The sequence below is a fragment of the Tamandua tetradactyla genome, chromosome 2, assembly GCF_023851605.1.
Source record: "Tamandua tetradactyla isolate mTamTet1 chromosome 2, mTamTet1.pri, whole genome shotgun sequence".
NCBI lineage: Eukaryota > Metazoa > Chordata > Mammalia > Pilosa > Myrmecophagidae > Tamandua > Tamandua tetradactyla.
In genome coordinates, this window is record NC_135328.1 from 47,592,373 (window position 1) to 47,612,783 (window position 20,411).

Below are 20,411 nucleotides of genomic sequence, written 5' to 3' on the forward strand. Positions count from 1 at the left end.
TACAATCATCAGCACTCTCAATTTTAGACAATTTTCATTGGTCCAAAGAGACAAGGAATAGATAAACCCAGCCTCATCAAATATCAAATCTAGACCTTATCCCTGTCCATCCCCCCTAATTAGTTACCCCTTATAGTGCTGTGGCACTGTTGCTGTTTTCTTGTTAGCTATATGTCATAGCATGCAATGTTAGTTTTCTCCTTCTACCCCTCTATTGTCGACTCTTTGTACAAGATCAAACTTTTGAAGTAGTTTGTGCAAGAACGTATTTATAATTGTAGAGTTAATCGCTGACACATGACTCTATACAACCCCTTTTAATCCTATTCACCTTCAGTAGAGCCGTAATTCCTTTTCGACTTGAGCTGGTTTGCATTCATTTATGTGTCCTGCAATTGAGAAAGTCTGGAGCAATTCAGAAATAATGGTGGTGACTTCCTCATGCGGCAGGTCCCATGGCACCTCGGTGCATGCGGAGCAGTACAGTACGGGGCAAGCGCTGCACGCCGTCCCCGACAGCGAGGCCGGCAGTCAGACTTCCGTGGGTCCCACCTCTGCAGCTCCTCCCTGGGTGACCCTGGGCAAGCAGTGCCCCTCTTGGAGCCTTCGTTTCCTCAACCTAAAATGGAGCATTTGGTGCCTCTCCCAGGGTTACTGTGAGGAGTGGGTAGTGGGGATGGCAGGGCTGCCTGAGGGGCAGGAGTGGCTGAGCTGGAGCAGAGAGTGAGACAAGAGTGATTAATGAACAGGGCTCCAGGGGAGGGAAGGTAAGGGGAGAGGAAGGGTCCCCTTTCCTAACTGAGGGGGGTGGGTTAGGCCTGGGTCTGGACCTGCATGCCCCAGGGAGAGCTTCAGGGGTAGAGGGCCATGCCTGCCCTCCTCAAAGGTCCCATTTCTGCCTTTGCCACAGGTCAAGGGAGGGGAGGCTACAGTTGCCTTGGAGGGCCCAGAGCCCCCTGCCTCCAGACAGAGGACAAGGAAACAGGGGACCTGGGAAGAAGGGAGAGGGAATAGGTGCAAACCATGTCTGGACTGTACCCAGGTGTGTGGGGAGGGGGCCGGGAACTGCGGCCATAACTGCCCCAGGGCTCTGATCAGTGGCTCTGTTGTCACATCGGTGAGGGCTCCGGTCCACTCCTCCCCTCCTTGCCCTCTCTCTTTCTGCCTCCTCCAGATCTGACCCACTCGCCACAAGACAACCAGGCAGCTCTTAAAACCCCAGCATGACCATGAGCCTCCCCAGTTTAAAACCCCAGCTTCCTGTTGCCCAGTGAGTCCTGAGTCCTGAACATGTCATCGGGGCCCTGGCTGCCTCTCCAGCCTCCGCTCCTGCTGCTCCCCCACAGCTGTGCAGGACCCTTCCTGTGTGCAAGCCACATGGCTCCCCGGGGCCTCCTCAGGCTTTGGAGTTTGAATCAGGACTTGCCTGTCTCCTAGCTGAGTTACCATGAGCAAATCACACCCTCTCTGTGCCTCAGTTTCCTCATCTACAGGGCTGGGCGATAATATGAGTACCCACCTCGCAGGGGAGCCGTGGGGCATGCAATGTCAACACCGGGCCATCCGGAAAGAGCAGGACTGGGTGGGCCAGGACTTCACTGTCTTCAGCGCCTGCCTAAGGGAGCGCTGTTCAGCCTCTCAACCCAGCTTTCCCGGCAGCCCTTGCTGATCACCATCTCCCCAGAGGCTTGCCACCCACTTCTGTCATTCCTCAAGGCCTGTCCCCATCGGTGTGGAGGGACTGAAACCTTTGGATGGTCCCATTCTCACCCACTGGGGGTACTTGTGTCTTCAGCTCTGCTCTCCCAGGAACCCTAACCCAGACGGAGGGGGGGGGAGGGGGGAGGGGGGCACAGGGCCACCGGGGCAGACAGCCCTGAAAGGGACATGGAGAATAAGGAGACACTGGGGTTCACATTACTTTCAAATAATTGCAGCCATCAGGAAAGACTTGGCCTCCAAAGGGAGTAAGACCATTTAAGTCCTGAGTGAGGTGAAATTTGGTCTAAGCAAACTAGCTTAGGCAGGGGGGCAAGCGCAGCGCCAGTGGGAAAGAGGAGACATGATTAAAGGGTCATCGTTAATTGAGCTCTCCCCAAACATTCAGTTTTTTGTTGTTTTTGTTCTCAAGATTGATGAAGAATGTGCTCCTTTCTCATTATGGGAGAACAAAGGGAATGATGGCTTCTCTTTACCACATGCCTGGTTTTGTGTCTTCTGTCTGTGAGTCATCGCTGAGCACTATAAAATGATCCTGCCCCTGAGAAGGTATGGGGGTGGGGATGAAGGGAGGGGAAGCAAGCCCCCTGCCCCCTCGCTCTGAGCCTTCCCCTATCAGAGCACAAGTGGTGCAGGGCGACTCTGTTTCTGGCCTGCCGTGTCCCCAACCCCCATCAGATCTGAGCTCCTCGAGGCAGCCCAAAGTGGTTCTCCCCCTGGCCCTCTGCCCCCAGTGGGGCCAGACATTGGAGAGGATTTAAATGATACCGAAGGGATGGGAGATCAGCACTTTTCTTCATTCAACAGCAGTCATTTGTTGAGCACCTACTGTTTGCCAGTTTCTACACTAAGCATTGTGAGCCCTGCCTCCACGGGGCTCCCTGTCTACCAGGGGACAGACATTATGCATTATTTGATTTCAAGGAGGATAAAAGCCACCAAGTCCTGATTTCCATTAAGGGTTCCGGGAGCTGAGACTGCCAGGATGGGTGGATAAAAGGCCCAAAGGGATGGAGTCGAGACAGAGCAGCCACCGAGGTGCAGGTCCTACATCTAAAAGGACATGTTTTTTTTGAGAACAGGAGAGCAAGCCATGGAGCCAGGGCTCTGGGAAGGAGTGAATGGTGGGGACCCAGGTTGGGAGCTCACAGGCCCCGCAGGGCCCTCAAACCGCGGGAAGGGCTTTAGGCTTTGTCCTAGGCAGGTAGCAGGCACTGAGAGTTTTAAGCAAGGCAGGAGGGTAGATCCAGGAGGATTGGATCTGGATTTCTAATGGATGACTAGAAGATGTAGAAGGGAAACAGGGAGATGGTTGAGGTGGGGGTGGCTGAGCCCATGGAGGAGGTGGTGGAATGAAGAGAAGTGGTTGCATTGGGAGGTGTTTTGTGATGGAGGTAACATATATTGCTGAGGTATCAGACATAGGGATTGAGGGGCAGGGGCACCAGGGGTCCTCCCAGGTTTCTGGCTTGTGCTTCTGAGTGGATGGAGGTGCCACTTCTGGGAGGAAGAGTGGGTTTGGGGTCCCCCAGCTTCCTAATGAGTATTCTGGTGAGCCTTCAGCCCTGATGCACGCCAGGCTCTGGAACAGAGGCCCAAGCATCCCATCCTCATTGGATGTCATGCAGTGTGGACCTCACAGTCGCTTTTGTTTTCTGACTCTTAAGGAATGAGAGTCCCTTGGTAGGTGTGCCCATAGACATGGCTGTGGATGTTTTCCTGCCTTGAGGCCTGTTTTTAGGTCCTTTCTGGGAGACTCTCAGCCCTCCATCCCCACTGCCAGCCCTAGTCCCCAGTCATGCCACCCTGGGGCATAAGCCCAGTTGTTAGAGGGGCAGGAAGGTTATAGGGAAAGAAGGCGGGTCAGGCCAGAGTACCTTGGGTGAAGCAGATAGGTGGCACTGCCCAGGCCCCAGGCTCCCTGGTTTCTTGGTCAGAACAGATCTGGGTTGGAAGCCTGCCAGTTTCCCATTGCGTGGGCCAATAGAGGGAGCTTGGATCTGGTCCAGGGGAGGCAACACTGGGAGGGGCAAGGAGCACTGTCTCTGATGTCAGAGAGACCTGGATTCAACTTCTGATCTTCCCATGTATTGGTTCTGTTGGGCAGCTAGGCCTCTCGGACCCTCAGTCTCCTCGTCTATAAAATAAGAATAATGATAATTCCCACCTCCTCATAGGTTAATTGGGAAGATTAAAATTAGATAAAGTGTGTGAAGTACTAAGCACAGCGCATAGTCAGTGCTCAGTATGTTTTAACTATTATTACAGATCTTGGAAACGCCTATATATATCTTATCTCCAGATCTCGGCAAATACTGTTTTTTCCTCTTACAATGTCCTTCTCTTCTTAGATAACTCTTCCACATCCATGAATACCCAAGAGGGGGTCTTCCCTTGGAAGCTCCTCTGAACTCTTCATAGCACCCCTAGACTTGATTCCTCCCTCCTGTGTGCCACCTGTACCTGATAGGACGGCCCCCCTCCCACCGTGCCCCCATCCACAGCAGTTGTTCACCAATGACTATATCCCCTCTCCTAGGCCAACTTCCAAGGGTGCTGGGTCTGATTTTTCTCTCTGTCTGCAGCATCCAGCCAGAGGCCCCAGGATCCCTCACACATGCTTTCTGGCTTCCCACTCTGAAAATATCCAGAAATCCTTCCTCTCAATCAAGTTGGGCCAGGGCTGGGACTCAGTAACCAACAACCTGGGTAGGCCAAGCAGTGGGGTGTGGGATACTGCAGAGCTTGGGGGGGATGCCAGATACAAGCCAGTCTGGGCTGGGCCAGGTTTGGGGAGGGAGGGATACTGGGAGGGCGCCAGGTGGGCCAGGGTACCTGTGAGGGCAGATGGTTGCTGAACCCACGTGGGGGAGGCAGAAGCCATCTTTACATAGGGTACCCTTGATCACAAATACAAGTAACAAGGGAACAAGAAATGTAGGGATCCCTGCCAGGGGCCAAGGCCTAGAAAGGCACAGTCTGGGCCCAAGGGCGTGGGCAATCTACTAAGGCTTGCTGAGCCATCGGTTCTGGGTGTGAATCTGCTCCAGGCCTTTCTCCACAACTTGAACAGGAGACTCAGTCAGCACTGCGGTGTTGGGTTTTGATTGGAGAGGAGGGATTTTACCGTCTCAGTGAGGGGAAGTGGCAGACAGGCAGGGGGTAGATGGCTTTCCCGGAATCCCAGATCGTGCTATAATAATTTGCTTCAGAATTAATGTCCATTCACGCTGTCTTCCATGTTCCAGCTCATTGGAAGATTAAATAAAAATCCATGCCCACCCCCCCCACCCCCGCCCCCCAAATGAAGGGAGACCAGTCCCGTTCTTTGCGGCTGTGCTGGCTGCCTAAAGCCAGCACAGGAAATAAATCTCTCAGAGAGAACCACTTTGCTCACACGATTTCAAACCAACAGGGCACAGTGGCCCCCGTCACTTCTTGTTTTATTTAGCTGATAATCTTTTATTGGATAAGGAGGGCCTCGCAGAAGCACCATGTCTTTATGGGGCTGAGGCCTCCCCAAACAGCCTGGCTGGCCAGGCCAGGCCTCCTGAGTGAAGCCAATGCTCTCCTCCTCTCCCCAGTCTCTTCCTTTCTGCGGGTGGTGCCAGGTACCCAGAGAAGTGGGTAGGCCAGGGTCTTTGTGGGGGTGGTGTCAGCAGCACTTTGCCTCCTTCTGGGTGCCAGGCCTTGGAGACCCAGTACAGAGAAGGCTATCAGCCAGTGAGGTTGTGGGCAGAGGACCAACCTGAGAATAGATGCATTTATTCATTTCAGCAAGTGTTCGTGAGCACCTTCTCTGTGCCAGGCTTTGGGAATTAGGCTGATCAGACAGACACAGACATACAGACAGATTCCTGCTGTCCTAGAGTCACAGCCTCTTAATGTTGCCACCTTTATCTTACTGTATCACCTGATTAAAATGTCCTGCTGTTGTCCCACTTTCTCTGCTCAGGCATATTTTTTCCATTTGGTTTTATTTCATTTGGAATATCAAGGAAGGAACCAATGTAATAATTAATCATATTTAGAAATATTAGGAGCTAATAAAACATTTGAAAAACAAGTAAAAAATCTTCACAGAGAAGAAGGTATATGGAAAAAAAGGCATATGATTGGATAATGATAATGAAAATCCACCAGTTTTGAGGTTAGGCAGACAGCATTAAAGTACTGGATTACTATTTCATCCAGTATTTAGAAATTTTTTTTCCTATTATTCTTTTCTATGTGCCATTTAACACTAGTATCAATTAAAACTTATCTATTAATAAACTTTCCCACATAGAATAAGTTCTTTGAGTTCTAGATATGATTTATAATCTATCATTCTTTCATAGCTAACTAGGATGAGTAGAGTGCTTTGTATTCTCTCCAGAGTTTAGTAAGTATTATGTAAATAAAGACTTGGTTTTGATCTCTTCAATGCATTTCTAGGTTTTTTGGGGGGTCGGTGGGTGGGACGGGTTAAAAAACTTATTTTGAAGTCTGTATAGACTTATAGGAAGTTACAGGAATAGTCTTAGAGAGTCCCAGAAACCCTTCACCAAGCTTTGCCAGAGGGCGATATCTTGCATGATTAGGATATAATACCAAAACCAGGAAATTGATACTGGTATAATATTGTTAAGTAGTCTACAGTCTCATTCAGATTTCAGCAAATCTTATGTGCTCTAGTTTGTGTGTGTTTTTAAGCAATTTAACCTATGCACAGATTCATGTGACTCAGACATATGTAACAATTATTTTTATTTTTCTCAGCTTCTTTTATTCACGTGCATGAATCTTAAAAGTACAGCTCAACATGATTGTATAAAGATATAAGTTTTACAGTGTGACTGTGTGATTTTGTGTCTGATGCTCCTTTTATCCAGGGTCTGGACAGATAAGTAAAAAAACAGGATAATAAATAAATAAATAATAGGGGTGATAAGGGGTAAAATAAATTGGGTAGATGAAAATACTAATGGTCGATGAGAGGGAGGGGTAAGGGGCATGAGATGTATGAGTTTTTTCTTTTTATTTCTTTTTCTGGAGTGATGCAAATGTTCTAAAAGATAATCATGGTGATGAATATACAACTATGTGATGATATTGTAAGCCACTGATTATACACCAAATATGGACTGTATGTGTGCAAAGATGTGTCAATAAAAATATTAATTAAAAAATAAAGTACATGCCAATGTGTTTTTACATTTGTGACTCAGATCAAGATATGGAACTTTTAAGTGCCAGCAGTCTCCCAGGTAAAACTTCTACTCGATGAAAGGGTCACTCTGATGTCTAGTCCCATGGAGTAGTTTTGCCTGTTTTTGAACTTCGGGTCACAGTGTGCTTTCCTCTGAGTCTGGCTTCTTCTACTGAGTGTGAAGTCTGGGAGGCTCTCGTGGGCACCTTCTGTCAGGAGTATAATTTCATTGCTGGCACTAACTATGGGTTCATAAATCTGCGTTGGTTCCTCTCATTCAACGAGTGTTTATGGGCTCTGCTTTGGACAGTGTTCTGAGAACTGGGGGCACTGGGGTGAATAGACAGACTCAGTCCTTGCCCTAACCGAGCTCACAGTCCAGTGGCCCACACATGCAGGAGCACATGAGCATTCTGGGCTTTAATGGGTGTGGGTGGTAGTGGTGTGGGGGCCAGCCAGTCCCTTGGCTGAGGCAGAAGGAAGAACAGAGGGTATGGCCATGCAAAGCCTTAGAGGCTGGACGGCAGGTAAATGGGGTAATGGAATGGGAAATAGTTCATAGGGTGGGAGAGGCTCGGCAAGAGGGCCTTATGGGCAGTTGTGAGGGGCTGGGACTTTGTCCTGAAGGCACTGGGAAGCCTGGAAAGGGCTTCCAGTATTTGAGAGCAATTCTCCTAGAAAATATGGCCTAGTAAACAAATGGCTCTGTGCTTGACCAGAATGAGTTCTGGAGACAACAGGGAAGCAAAGTCCTCTGAGAGCACAGGACATCATCTGGGGCACATGTATGCTACATCAGAAATCCAATAATGATCACTTTCACAGATCTGGCAGAGGAAAGGCCTCAAAATATAATGTGGCTCTCTAATGACACAGAAAGGGGACTATCCTGTTCAGCCTCTTTCCCCCTGTGGGGCTCCCTGTCATCAGCTCCAAATGGTGAGTCCTGCTCATCCACACACCTGGGTGAAGAAAGCTGCTGCTTTGTGTTATGACAGAACCAAATGCCCCTTGCCAACCCCATTGTGCCAGGCATAGGAGTGGGAATATAAGTCAATTCCTGATGCTCCATTTGCCAGGTGTGACTGTGGTGCTGGGGGCATACAGTGGGGAGAAGGTTGTCAAATGGCTGTCTGGTCTGTACATCTTCTATCCCTGCAGGCCACATCAACTACAACCTTAACTCCCAGCCCTGTGGCTCCTTTGGGTCCTGCATTCTGTCAGTGGTTCCATGACACTCTTGGGCACATGGGGATCACCAGGCCACATGACTCTCTGGTGCTGAGAAGAGAGTGACAGAAGGCCATTGTGGGTGCTCTGCCTATATGCACATCGGATGAAGCACTCAGCTCCTCTAACACTTGGCTCCCACAAACCTCTCTGGGGGCACTGCTGTCATTCCTAACCCTCGGCCTCATCCTGCCCATTCTCAAAAGACCCACAGTCTCTCCTAGGACAGGGAGGAATGCGTCTGGAACCTGGCTCCAGGACCTGTCTCAGCTCCTGCTAAGACAGTCTTCCCCTAAGAAGTGGGTGCTAGCGGCCCCAACCAGGGGCAGTTCCATCCCAGGAGACATTTGCTAATGGGTGGGGTGTGGAGGATTTTTAGTTGTCAAAGTGGGGAGGAGCTGAAGGGGTTGTAGAGTGGATAGGTTTTATAACCATGGGCACAGGCCAAGAAGGCTTAACGTCCTTCAAGGCATGGGGCAACCCTGTACAACAGAGAATTGTCCCTACCCAAATTCTAATAGCGCCCTTGTTTGAGAAACACTGAACTCTCTGAAGGGGATAGGGTTGAAGAGTAGTAGGCGATGCTACAGGGACAAAACCATTGGTTAATTTATCAAATCTCATCCTGCCTCAGGCATCTTACAGACAAGGAGACCCACGCCCAGGTAGTGTAGGGCAGTGCTGAGATCATGGAGCTGTGAAGGGGGTGAGAAGGGATTTGAACTTAGGTCTGTCTTTGTCCAGAGCCTCCGAATGTGACCTGCTCATCCAGAGAACTTTCAGGGAATGAGTGGGCCCTGTGGGGGGTGGGTGGGCCAAGGTCCCTTCCCATAGGAGGCTCTTTCCACAGCCAGGATGTGAACAAAATCACCGCTTTGGCTTTCAGTCAGATCCCTCCTATGCTACATGGCTTCTTGCAAAGTGGATTCATTATGGCTGAACAAGTGCAGACGGCTTGGCAGAAAATAAATCTTCCACTCTGGTTTCTAAGAGGATTAAAGGCATAAATGGGAGAGGAGGAAGAGCCCTGGTTTTGGAGCCTGGGGACCTGCTTGTAAATCTGGGGCTACCTCTGATTTGCTTTGTGACCCAGCTTTTGCCACTGTGCCTCTCTGTGCCTCACTTCTCCTCTGCAGACCTCAGCTAATCAAACCTGCCATGCAAGGCCATGGAGGGCTCCCTCTGCATTGCCACGTGCAGTGGAGAGGTCAGGAGATCACATGGGTGATGTCTGGCAATGCTCTGATTTCAGATGTTCCATTATGGGCCTGCTCTGAGCCAGGCACTAGAGCAGGTGCTGAGGAACCAATGACAGCCAGACAGCCAAGGTCCTTGCCCTTGCAGCGCTCAGAGAAGGGGCTTTTGGGAGCTGGGGTCTAAGAGACTCTGGGGCTTTCTGGTGGAAGTGGGTAAACAGCCCACCTCCCCAATATATTAATCTGCATTTGGGGCAGTGAGTGGGCAAGTCCCTAGGAGCTGATATCAGATAAAATATGATACTCAATTAAATTTTAATTTCAGATAAAAAACAATTTTTAGTATGAGTATGTCTCAAATATTACATGAGACATACTTATTTTAACAAATTATTCATTTGTTTATCTGAAATTCAAGGTTAAATGGGTGTTCTATATTTTAATTTGCTGAATCTGGCAATCCTATCTTAAGGACCAACCTCCATATATGTTCAAGGACAAAAAGACCAGCCCTCAACACTCAGAAGGGATGAGAGCCAGGAGGCTGCTTCTCAGGCCTGAGCTACTCTCCCCAAATGGTTCCCATCTCCTGGACAAACATATTTATTGGGCTTGATGGCAAACAGATTATGCTTGTCCCGGGAAGGGCAGCTCGAAAGAGAAAACCTTGAAGTCTGGGAAATAATGATGAGGGGAGTTAAATTAAAGTGCATAAAACCCTCCTGAGAGATAACGTCAGGGTGAGTTACAGGCCTGATAAGGGACTGGGGGCTCTCAGAGGGGGCCCAGAAAGGTCGCCCAGCAGCGCATGGAGGACCAGGAATCATAAATATGGGGCAAAATGCCCAGCTGGGGTCATGGGGGTGAAAATATTGGGGTCATTCCAAAAACAATTATACTGCTTGGTTTGCTCTTCAGGTCTTGTAAATCTTTCACCTTTTATAAAAGATTTCTGGGGACAGAAGCACTTTGGAAGCTTTAACTGATTTTTTTGTGGCCACTTCTTGGTGGTTCTGCTAAAAGAAAACAAAAAGACAAAAGGGAAAAGTAATTACCCAGCATTCCCAGGGGCACAGGGATGGGTTGACAGGTCTCTTTTTATTCTTGGAGATTTCAGGCTGCCCTGCATTATGACTTGCTTCGTTTGGAGTTTAAACACAGTTTAACAGTTTTATATGTTCTGCTTTGCATCCTGTTGCAGTAGGGCTCTTGCTACCCAGTGGGCCTTGCTCCTTGGGGCAAAGATGGCAGCTATCTTGACCTCTGGAATGGCCATCGTGATTGAGGCAGCCATCTTGACTAACCTGGTGGTCACCTGACTGATGAGGCAGCCATCTCGACTGACACATTCCCAGGCTCCTGTAGCCACACACAGAGTCCCTAAAGCTGAAGAATGGACATAGACTGTATCTATGCTTACTGATCTGGCAGCACACTCTGCTTTTTCGTCGTCTGCCCAAGGGATCCTTGTTTGAGTCTTGTGTCTCCATGGCTCAGGCAGGTGGGCAGCATGCTACCCTTATTCATTCCATAAATGTTTACTAAGCACCTGTTATAAGCTGACCATGGTGTAAAGGAGGGATTATCAGCCTCAATTTACAGATGAGACTGAGCCTCAGGGAGGTGAAGTGGCTGGACTAGTGTTACACAAATAGGGGGTGTGTGACAGAGCTGGGGTTTCAACCCAGATCTGCACAAATCTGTGAACTGTGTTCTTCCCAGGGTCCCATGCCTCTCGGTAAAGATTAACACCTTCACTCACCTCCAACACCCCTGACTTCCTGTGGACAGAGAGACACTTTTCTGTATTGAACTTCAGGCTCCTCAGCCCAGTCAGGGCTGTCCGTGCTTGTCCCACCTGCAGCTAGCCTGGGCACCTGAGCTGCCCTCTGAAGACAGTTAGTGCTGAGCAGAGTGAGGGCAGTCAGGGGTTGTGGGTGTGGACCTGGGAGTGGCCCAGAGCTCATATGCTAGGCAGGAAACAGAGTGTAGCCAGGATGGGAAGCAGGGTGGTCTTCGGGTCTGGGGCCACGGGCATTATCACCACACAGTAGAGGTCACAGAGAACCAGACCTCAGAGAAGGAGGCTGTGGCCTCAGTTCTTGAGTGCCAACTCTGTTCCCAGGCCACTTGACTGGGTGTCAAATCCTGTTTGGAGAGGCTGTGGCTTGTTATGGAAATTCCTTTGCCTGGATTGTGCTCTGTGGGTTTCTATTCTTTGCAGTCAGTGCGCCTTGAGTAAGACAAGAACTTCAGTGAGTCAAAGCCACTGAGATCTGGTGGGCCTGTCCCCAGATGCTCTGCCAGAAACTTCAATCAGCAGTGGGAAAATGTACTAAGGGTCCAGGCCAGCTCTGGCAGGCTTCATGGAGGTGAGCCTGGAGTCAGGGAGACTGTGAACTGGTGACTGTGAAGAGAAAGGGCTCAGGGATTGGAGAAGCCCAGTTAGCGCTGTCCTTAGCAGCTGTGCAACCCTGGGAAATGATACAACTTCTCTGAGTCTCCATATCCTTTTCTGTAGAATGGTACGATAAATCGAACCTCCAGGGGATCCTTAAGATGGGCCCAGAGCCAGGAGAGCTGTTCACATTCATTTTCTCTTCTGAAGAACTAGAGACGCTTGAAAATATTCTTTGATATGAAAAAGCTCCTGTGGGTCTGTTACAGGCATTACTCTGCAAATTAGATGTGACAGGGTAGCGTGTGCCAAGGTGGTGGCCAGCTGTTCGGCTGTGGGGAAGGAGCCACCGAGAGACCGCGCTGGCCTCCGCCAGCGAGCAGGCGTCAGCCTGGCTGTGTTCAGAGCACCCGTGTGTGAGGGGGACGTCCCCACGCCTGGGCTGGGGCGGGAGGATTAATGGCTCGTTCCAGGCCAGACACACACGCACGCCGTTATTTCTGGTCACTGGACGGTTCTGCCTCGGTCCTGCGGGTGTCCACTGATGCCCCTTCACGAGTGGGCAAATCTCCTTCACCCTTCAGGCCTTGTACTTGCGGAATGACCAAAACAACCTCCACTTCTGGGGGATTCTCAGGCAAAAAAACAAAGTCCTCAGCACAGCGAACAGCCCGCGCGCTGCTCTCGCCTTGCCGCGGCCCTCCTCCCACCCGGCGGCTGCGGCCCTGCTATGGCGCGCTGCCGCCCCCCGCCCCCCCCACGCAGAGCGGGCCTGGAGGGGCGGCCAATCACAGTTGGTCATGCCCCCCAGCGGGGATTGGCTCAGCCATGGGCATGTGACCCCTGTCTGGCCAACCAGAGACCCGGGCTGGTATTGTGTGGAGGGAGTTTGGGAGCCAAGGTTTTCCTTCGGAGGCGCCAAGCCTGCGATTCTCTGGGGCCTTCTTCCGTGCCCCCGTTGCCGTAAGGAAGATGTCCATCTTGTGGGTGGGGGTAGAGAGCGGGGGAGACCGAGGCTCAGAAATGGGAGTGAGCAAGGTGAGCAAGGTGACTGCTGAGATCCCTGCTGGCGGGGGATGCTTACCTTGCTGGAAGGGCAGTCTCTGGTGTCTGATGTTCTGGGTCAGCCTGGGACATGTGGGTCCTGGCATCGAGGGCTCCTCATGCCACTCTGGACAGGGACATAGGCCCCTTCCACCAAACCTCCCTGAAACCACCTTATCGTACATGGAACAAACAAATGGTCTTGCGAATAGCTGCGGGGAGTTTCTCTCCATCCACAGCACAGCCGCAGCGTCCCAGGCTGAGGCTCAGTTGCGGCTCTCTTGATTCCCTGTCTCCCCACGGCACCCTCTGTCCTTCCGCTTGGCCATTCTCTCTTGGGAATGGTTCCATGACTGGAAGCTGTCCCATTCGGGCCTCTACCAGCTTGTTGTTCTTTAATAGGCCCCATCCGAGCCTGGGCAATACCCTTGACCCAACGGTTGTCGTTAGCCCCTGACTGCAAACGGATATGTGGAGATGGCTGTGTCCACCTCCAATCACCTAATCCAGGCTCAGCAGCTCCTTGTTGCAACATCTGGTCACCTGTGTACTAGGGAACCAGTCATCGGCCCCAGGGACCATGAATTCCTCAAGGGCAGGCACTGAATTGGTAAAGTTCTGTACTTTTGGGGTCTGTACAAGGCATGGCACAGGGTGAGCATTAGTGGATACTTGCTGAATGAATCCTGAAGGCTTACATTCTTCTAGGGCTGGGAACTCACCCAGGGGGACTAGTCCTGAGTAGGCAGATGGCCATGGAGTCAGTGGCCAGTGGGGTCTGGGCAGGCCTGTGGTTTCTGTGACCTGGACCTGGCCTGGCCTCAAGCTTATGAGATACCAGAAATGAAACCCTCAGTAAGACCAGTTAATGCAGGGCAGCTTATGTTCTTGAGCATGTTTTTACCTCCTTGGAGTTCAGTTTCCTTATCAGCAGAGCTAATAAGCCACTCTGAGCTTGCCCCATTTTGGGGCAAGGGCATAGGTACAGAAAGGTCACCTGCCGGCACGTGGCAGAGCAGTGGGATTTGAACCCAGGGTGTCTGGCTCCAGAGTCTGCATTCTTGGCCCCCTTGGCCATCCTGGCTTTGCCCAATCTTTGGTTGCTGTGGTGAATTTTACAGTATCCCGGGGAAGCTATCATTTATAGCCATATTTTTTGGTAAGGAAACTGAAATTCTGACACCTTCCCAGAAATACAAGGTTAGGTTCAGATGCTCCCCAGCCCAGGAAGTCAACTCCAAGAGGAGGTGGGCACAGAGGTTTGGGGTAATCTAGTTTCTAGAACTTTCCCTCCTAATTTACAGCCTCCCCCAGCCCTTTCTCTAACGCACATCTGCTGACCCCTTAAAATAGTCAACGGCTTGAAGAATGCTAAAAATTTAATGTATGTTAAAAGGGTATTAAATTCTAAACTAAAATTTACATGGAAATATGACGTTAAAATATTTTTAGCTTTCAGGAAGCTGGGGGCTGGAATGCTATAATATAGACAAATTTTATCATTTTAAAAAGAATTAGCCTCACAGTATTTCTTATGTATTCATAGGGAGTTAATGCATAAAGATATGAACTTGGCCTGGGGCTACTCAGTGGAAGCAGAGAGGGTGGAAAGAGAGAGCCAGCTGGGGTGGGGGGGGGGGGGGGGGGGGGGGGGGGGGGGATGGTGGGGTGGGGAGTGGGGGGGAGGGCCTTGGAGGAAAGGCCTGGAGTTGTCTGGGGGCAGCTGGGGCTGCCTTGTGAAGCCAGTGTGTTCTCAGTGAGCCCATGATTCGCATCTTTGTCGTGATGGCTACCTGTTATTGACCCCTTCTGTGGGCCAGACTTCTGTGCATTAGCTTATTCACTCCTCTCACATCACTCCTTGAAGAAGGTGGGACTTTATCCCTGTTGCACAGGTGAAAAAACACTCAGAGAGTTCGACTTAGGGCCCAGGGTTCCACAGTGTCGAGGCAGGGTTTCATTTCTTCTGTTCAGTCATCAGAGAGCAGGCTCTTTGAACATTCACCCACCTGGTGGCTCCTTATTGGTTCCCTGTGGCTGGAGCAGGGCTTCCCTGGGTCCCAGCCCCAACCCCATCCCTACAAGACAGCTCCTGGCTCTCATCTCTCCTGGGCCCTCAGACCGAGCTGGCCTTCTGTGCCAGACCCAGACACCTCTGTTTCTGCTGCAGAACGAGTGCCTGGACCTGGTCTGGAGAGGGGTGCTCAGGCACGCTTGTTGGAATGATGATGTGAGTTTATGTAGAAATTACTTGCTGCTATCACCCCCATGCCATGACCTGGGATGGGTGCTGGACACCCCAAGGTGAGTCAGACTTGGCTCCTGCCCTCCAACAGGGGACTTTGGCATTAGGAAGTCTGTCCTTGAGCCCTCTCTCTGCCTTTTACTGTGTGTCTCTAGGCAAGTGGTTGAACCTCTCTGAGTCTCAGTTTCCTTACGTGTAGAAGGGGGTAGTGATGGTGTGTACCTCATGGGTTATGGTGAGGATTCAATGAGACGGTAAATGTAAATCCTTTAGCACAAAGCTCAAGAAATTACAGCTCCTGGCATGATTTATGTCAGCAAATCATCTTAGCAAAGGATGATTCCCCAAGCCTGGCACACAGTAAAAGCCCAAGAGCCCAAGAAATGGTAGCTCAAAGGGGCTCACAGTCAGTGAAGGTACAGACTTGTTATCCCCTATAATACCCAGGGTCAGAGCCACCACACTCGGTGGATGGGCCACAGCCTCTGTCGGCAAATTTACTGGCACCAGGAAGGTCATGCGCCATGCCTGCTGCTCCTCCTATGCGTTCCTCAGGCCCTGGCCAGAGTCAGAGGCAGCCCCTGGGTGGTCCTGGGACGGGAGGCCACAGAGAGAGGGCGGAGGGAGACAGAGCCACTCTGAGCTCTCCCAGGTCCTTCCCCCCAAGTCATACTCATCCCCTCATGGGCAGCAGATCTGCGACTGTTACTCATCAAACCACTCTTGCTTTGCATCCCGAAGAGCCCCTCTCTTGCTTCAGAAAGAAGAAAGGGACATTTCACAGGCAACCTACTCAGCTGCAGGAGAGGATCACAGACAATAGAGAGGGCCAAGGGGGTGCCAGATGCGCTAGAAACCCTTGGAGGACTTCTTCTGACCTTGGAGGATCAGGGAAGGCTCCCTGGAGGAGGTGCTAAGTGGCCTGGAATCAGAAATGTGCGTGCCTGGCGGCCTGGAAAGGGCGTGGGAAGGACACAGCGGGCAGAGGACACAGCAGGAGCTAAGTCCTGGCACTGGCTTGGGAGGAAGAACGCCTCTGTTCAGCCCAATTTTTGGAAGAGGCATCACTTCTAAGTGGGCTGTGGGAAGGGAATGAGGGGAGGAGGGTGCCTTGGAGACGTGATTGCTGTGAGTTTGACAGAGTGAGGCCCCGGTGTGCACTCAGGATGCATAATTTATTCTCATGCTGGCAGCTCTGTCTCCAGGGGAGTCAAGGGGCCTGGCTCTCTGGAAGGGTGGGAGAGTAGGGTGGGAAGACCCAATATGAACAAACACGTGGTGGTTTGGGAATCTTTGGGGCAGAACTTGAGCGTCCCTGGGAAGAGGTAGGAGAACTTGAGCAATATCACAGTGGAGACTTGGGCTCTTTTTTTGCTCATCGTCCTGAGGCCCCTCTAGCTGGGGGCTGCCTGGCTCAGTTCAGGGGTCCCAAGTCTTCAGGAGCTGGTGGAATGAGGCAGACGGAACTGGGGACCCTGATCCAGCTGTCCTCCCTCCAGATGCTGTGCTCCAGGCTTCATCTAGGGTCTGTGTAAGATCTCTGCTCTTCCTCCGCCAGCTCTGTGATCCTGTGACCCAGCACGTGACTAGCCCCCCTGTCAAGCTGAGCTGACCCCCACTCCCTGCCACCTCCAGAGGTCACAGGTGAGGGAGGCACTTGAACAGACATCGGTAGTGGGAGCTGAGTGGGAAGCTAGCCTGAGCCAGCCACTGAGCCCCAGGGCACGGGTGGGCACTCTTATTATCTCCATTTTACAGATGGGAAAACTGAAGCTCAGAGAGATTAAAGGAGGTGTCCTTAATCAACTGGCTAGGCTGCAGGGCCGGGGCTCCTGAGACTTCAGATCCAACGTGGGGGCCATTGCTTTCTCCTGGTCGTCCTGTGGCTGCTGACCCTGCGAGCAGCTCTTTACACCCAGCTGTACCCACCGTTTGGACCTCAGCCCCAGCCATGCTGCGGGCCCCCAGCGCAGGTCCCAGGAACACTCCTCCACCAGGGACCGGGGTGTGTGAGCGGGCAGAAATGACCACTTGTTGCCTGGCGGGCACCTCCTGGCCGGCACGCCTCCGGGAGGTCACTCATTGGCAGTTTAAAATCTATTGTGACTTCTCAGAAAAATGAGTAAATGGGCACATTATTTTTTCATTCCAGACCTCAGCATCTGTTTGTCGAAGCAGGCAGGAGAGTGGGGAAGTCAGCAAGGGCTGCCGTGCACGTTTTATGTAAGTTTTCCTCTGTCAAAGGAGTTTAAATGGGTAATGAACAGGCCGTGGTGATTTGAAATATAATCCCATTATGCTGACGAGATTACCGGTTTGGAGACTTCACAAATCACACTTAGGGTTTTATAGAACACCACTCTGTTAGGATTTTAAGCGGAGGCGTTTGGTGGGAATGCAACATGACAGGGTTAACCCTTTGTCGCTCCTTGGCTGCTTCTCAAACGGCGTGTCCATGAGTGGGATCTCAGTGGAGCTTCCAGAATCCTGGGGGTTTGGGCTACAGTGGCCAAGAGGGAGGGCTCAGCGAGGCAGGGGGTGGCTGGGAGGGGGCGGATACGGCGTCCCGTTCCCCACTTCCCAAGTGCTTGGCCTTAGGTGAGGGACTTTGCATTTCTTCCCCTCAGTTTCCTCATCTGTAAAATGAGGTGATGATGAGGGTCGACTGGGAAAAATGACATAAAATAGTAACTACTGCTAGGTGAGAGAAGAGGCTGGAGGGAAATAGAATAAAGAATAGAAAGTGCTACCTTAGTTCATTGTTTGCAGGTGTGGGATGTGTCACTGGTCACCCAGGACTTGACCTAGGGGTAACTGGATGTATGTGTTCAAGTGAAACAGGTAAGTGTTTATTTTAATGTGCCCCGGAAAACATATATCCAACACACCAAGTCCATGACTTTCATGTTGTTTTTGTTTGGGATGAGACAGAGAACAGTGTTAGCCTGAATCCGTTTTTAAAGGGAAAATACTAATTCATAGACCAGGTGCTGCCTCCGTGTGGTCTGTGAATGGTAAACTTTGGTAAGTACCATGCCGTATCATGGTGGCAGATTTTACTACTGTTTCCCAACATTTGTGAGTTTTTGTCCTTGGATGGTTGCACTCCCCTGTCCCCTTGAAGTAGGTATCACCATGTGACTAATCTGGCCATTGACAACATGAGCGGAAGTGGAAAACGACATGTGTCACATTTGAACAACAATATTTAGTTGTTGCCGCTCCATTCTATAGCCCGCCTGTCCCCTGTCATAACCTCTGTGGAAGCAGCAAGAGGATGGCTGCCTTGGAGAGTCACCTGGACCCACAGGGACTCTGTGTGAAAGAGGAATAAACTTTTGTAGTGTGAGGCCGTTGAGCCTTTGGGGTTGTTTGTTCCTGCAGCCTAGCCTGGTCCATCCTGGCTAGTAAACTCATCCAGCCCTCGCTACCCCCACCCCCCTTTTTTAAAAAAGTAAGTCATTATTATTGTCCTTGTTTTTCAGAAAAGGAAACTGATGTTCAGAGGAACAAAGTAACTCACCGGAGGATACACGAACTAGGAGACAGCTGGAACTTGAACCCGGTTTATCTATTTATTATAAACCCAAAGATAAAGTTTATCTTTACCCAGTTTATTATGGGGTGTGCTTTTAACAAAAGGCACTTGGTGATCATTTGTTTTATAAAAAATTGGTGTGGGGGGACAGGGTGGGGTAGGGAGTGGTGGACACAGAGGTCCGTTAGAGGAAAAGTGGTGAGGAACTTACGACAGCCTTGTGGGGGGTCAGTGTGGAGGAAGAATCTACCTGTGTCACATACATGCCAGGTGTGACGTGTAGTGAATCCTTTGGTCATCTTGGGGAGGGTGATGTATTAGTCCATTTTATAGATGAGAAAGGTGAGGCACAGGGGCCAAGTAGCTTGTTGAGCTCAGCCTGCAAAGAAGTTGTGGAATGCAGTATTTAAACCCAGGCATATATGACTTAAATTCTTTCTCCTCCCTGTGGCCTTGGTGTCACATCCAAAAGTATGTGCTACTGTAGTAAATTAAAATGCAGGTGTTTCATAAAAAGAAACTTTCAGTGTTTCTTAGAACATTTGGGACAGGCATGTTTGTCTCTATGTACCCTCAGTCACCTTGACTTGGTGTGGGCCCCCAGTCTAGGCCCCCCAAATCAGAGCTATTTGTCCCAGGGGCAGAGGGCTGAGGCCTGGCTCCTGTGTGCTCTCCTTCTTGGGCATTGAGGCAATTGGTCTTGGCAGCTTTTTCTCCGTAGCCCAAGGATCGGATAGCTCAGGGATACCTGGGCTCCCTCTTAGGGGTGGCACCACTGGAGGAAACATAGCATCCAGGTAACTGGATTAAATGAGATAACAGATGTTAACACCAATAGCTAACATTTATCAAATGTATATGCACCAGGCACTGTGCATGTATTGTCATTAAATCTTGATTCCAACCCCCAGAGGTAGACATTTTCAACCCATTTTACAGACAAGGACACTGAGGCACAGAGAAGTTATTCACTTAGAGGCCAGTAAGTGGAGGGGCTGAGATTTGGACCTGGACTGTAGGACATTTCCCCCTCCGTGGACCAATTGACCCTTACAGTGAACATTTATTATCCCCTCAGAGGACTCAAAGCATAATCCTGAAAATCACAGACCAGGGTGTGGGAAGCTGGGATTTGACCTGGTACCTGAGGCCTCTGACCCTAAGCTTGGGGGAAGCCCCTACTTTTTCCTTCTTTTCTTCTTCCTGTTCTTCCCTCACTGGGGGAAAAAGAAAAGCTCTCCAGTGCCAGCTCTGGCAAAATCAGGTGTCAGGAGCCCAGGCTAGGATTTGGGGTGGGGCCAGTCCTCTCAGTACTGTTCCATGTGGTGACCTCCTGGGGCTTCATGCTGATGAAAGGGTGTATAGGGCATGGGCAGGGGGGCAGGTTGGCTGACTCAGTTTGCAGAAAACTCCCTCTCCCCACTTATGGTTCTCCTTTCTCAGACTTGGAGCTCCCTTTCTTTAGCCTAAGCTTCAATTTCCTCACCTTGCTGGGATGTGTCTGGATTATGGGGAAATAACTGAGCCTCTCCCTTCTGGGGTAGTGGGAAAGGGACTTTATTTTCCCCTGGGAGGCTGCAGCAGTGACGTCACCCTTGCCAGTCCGCAGGCCTTGGCTTATTGACTCACCTTGCCGCAAGTGCCCTCACCCTTCCTATGCAGGAGCTCTGAGAAGGAAAGGGGCTTATTCCGGTCCCATGACATGCATGGGGCACATCAAGAAGCTGTGACTGTTCAGTTGCAACAAGGTGGAAGGGGCCTATCCTGAGCACCCCCAGCCCCTTACCCTGGTGCTGGCTACTGCACCAGGGAACCCCCTCAGGCCTCCAGGTCTTTGTCTGCACTGTTTT

The 20,411-nt window shown here is 50.7% G+C and overlaps 1 long non-coding RNA gene and 1 other non-coding gene across 3 annotated transcripts in view; both read left to right on the forward strand.

The window, feature by feature from the left end:
• The window catches only part of LOC143670327 (uncharacterized), a 33,046-nt gene that overhangs the window by 9,829 nt on the left and 2,806 nt on the right, over positions 1-20,411 (forward strand). The window contains exons 1-7 of one of the 2 annotated variants that reach the window (XR_013169326.1): positions 12,622-12,697; positions 14,949-15,082; positions 15,765-15,959; positions 16,523-16,667; positions 17,176-17,246; positions 17,793-17,864; positions 18,509-18,588. This is a non-coding gene — a long non-coding RNA (uncharacterized LOC143670327). Of the gene's footprint in view, positions 1-2,131; positions 2,269-12,621; positions 12,698-14,948; positions 15,083-15,764; positions 15,960-16,522; positions 16,668-17,175; positions 17,247-17,792; positions 17,865-18,508; positions 18,589-20,411 lie in introns of those variants that run through there. The other variant, XR_013169325.1, reaches the window with a different exon arrangement.
• Positions 10,235-10,349, forward strand: LOC143675135 (U5 spliceosomal RNA). Its single transcript, XR_013171379.1, has one exon. It is a non-coding gene; the product is annotated as a U5 spliceosomal RNA (small nuclear RNA).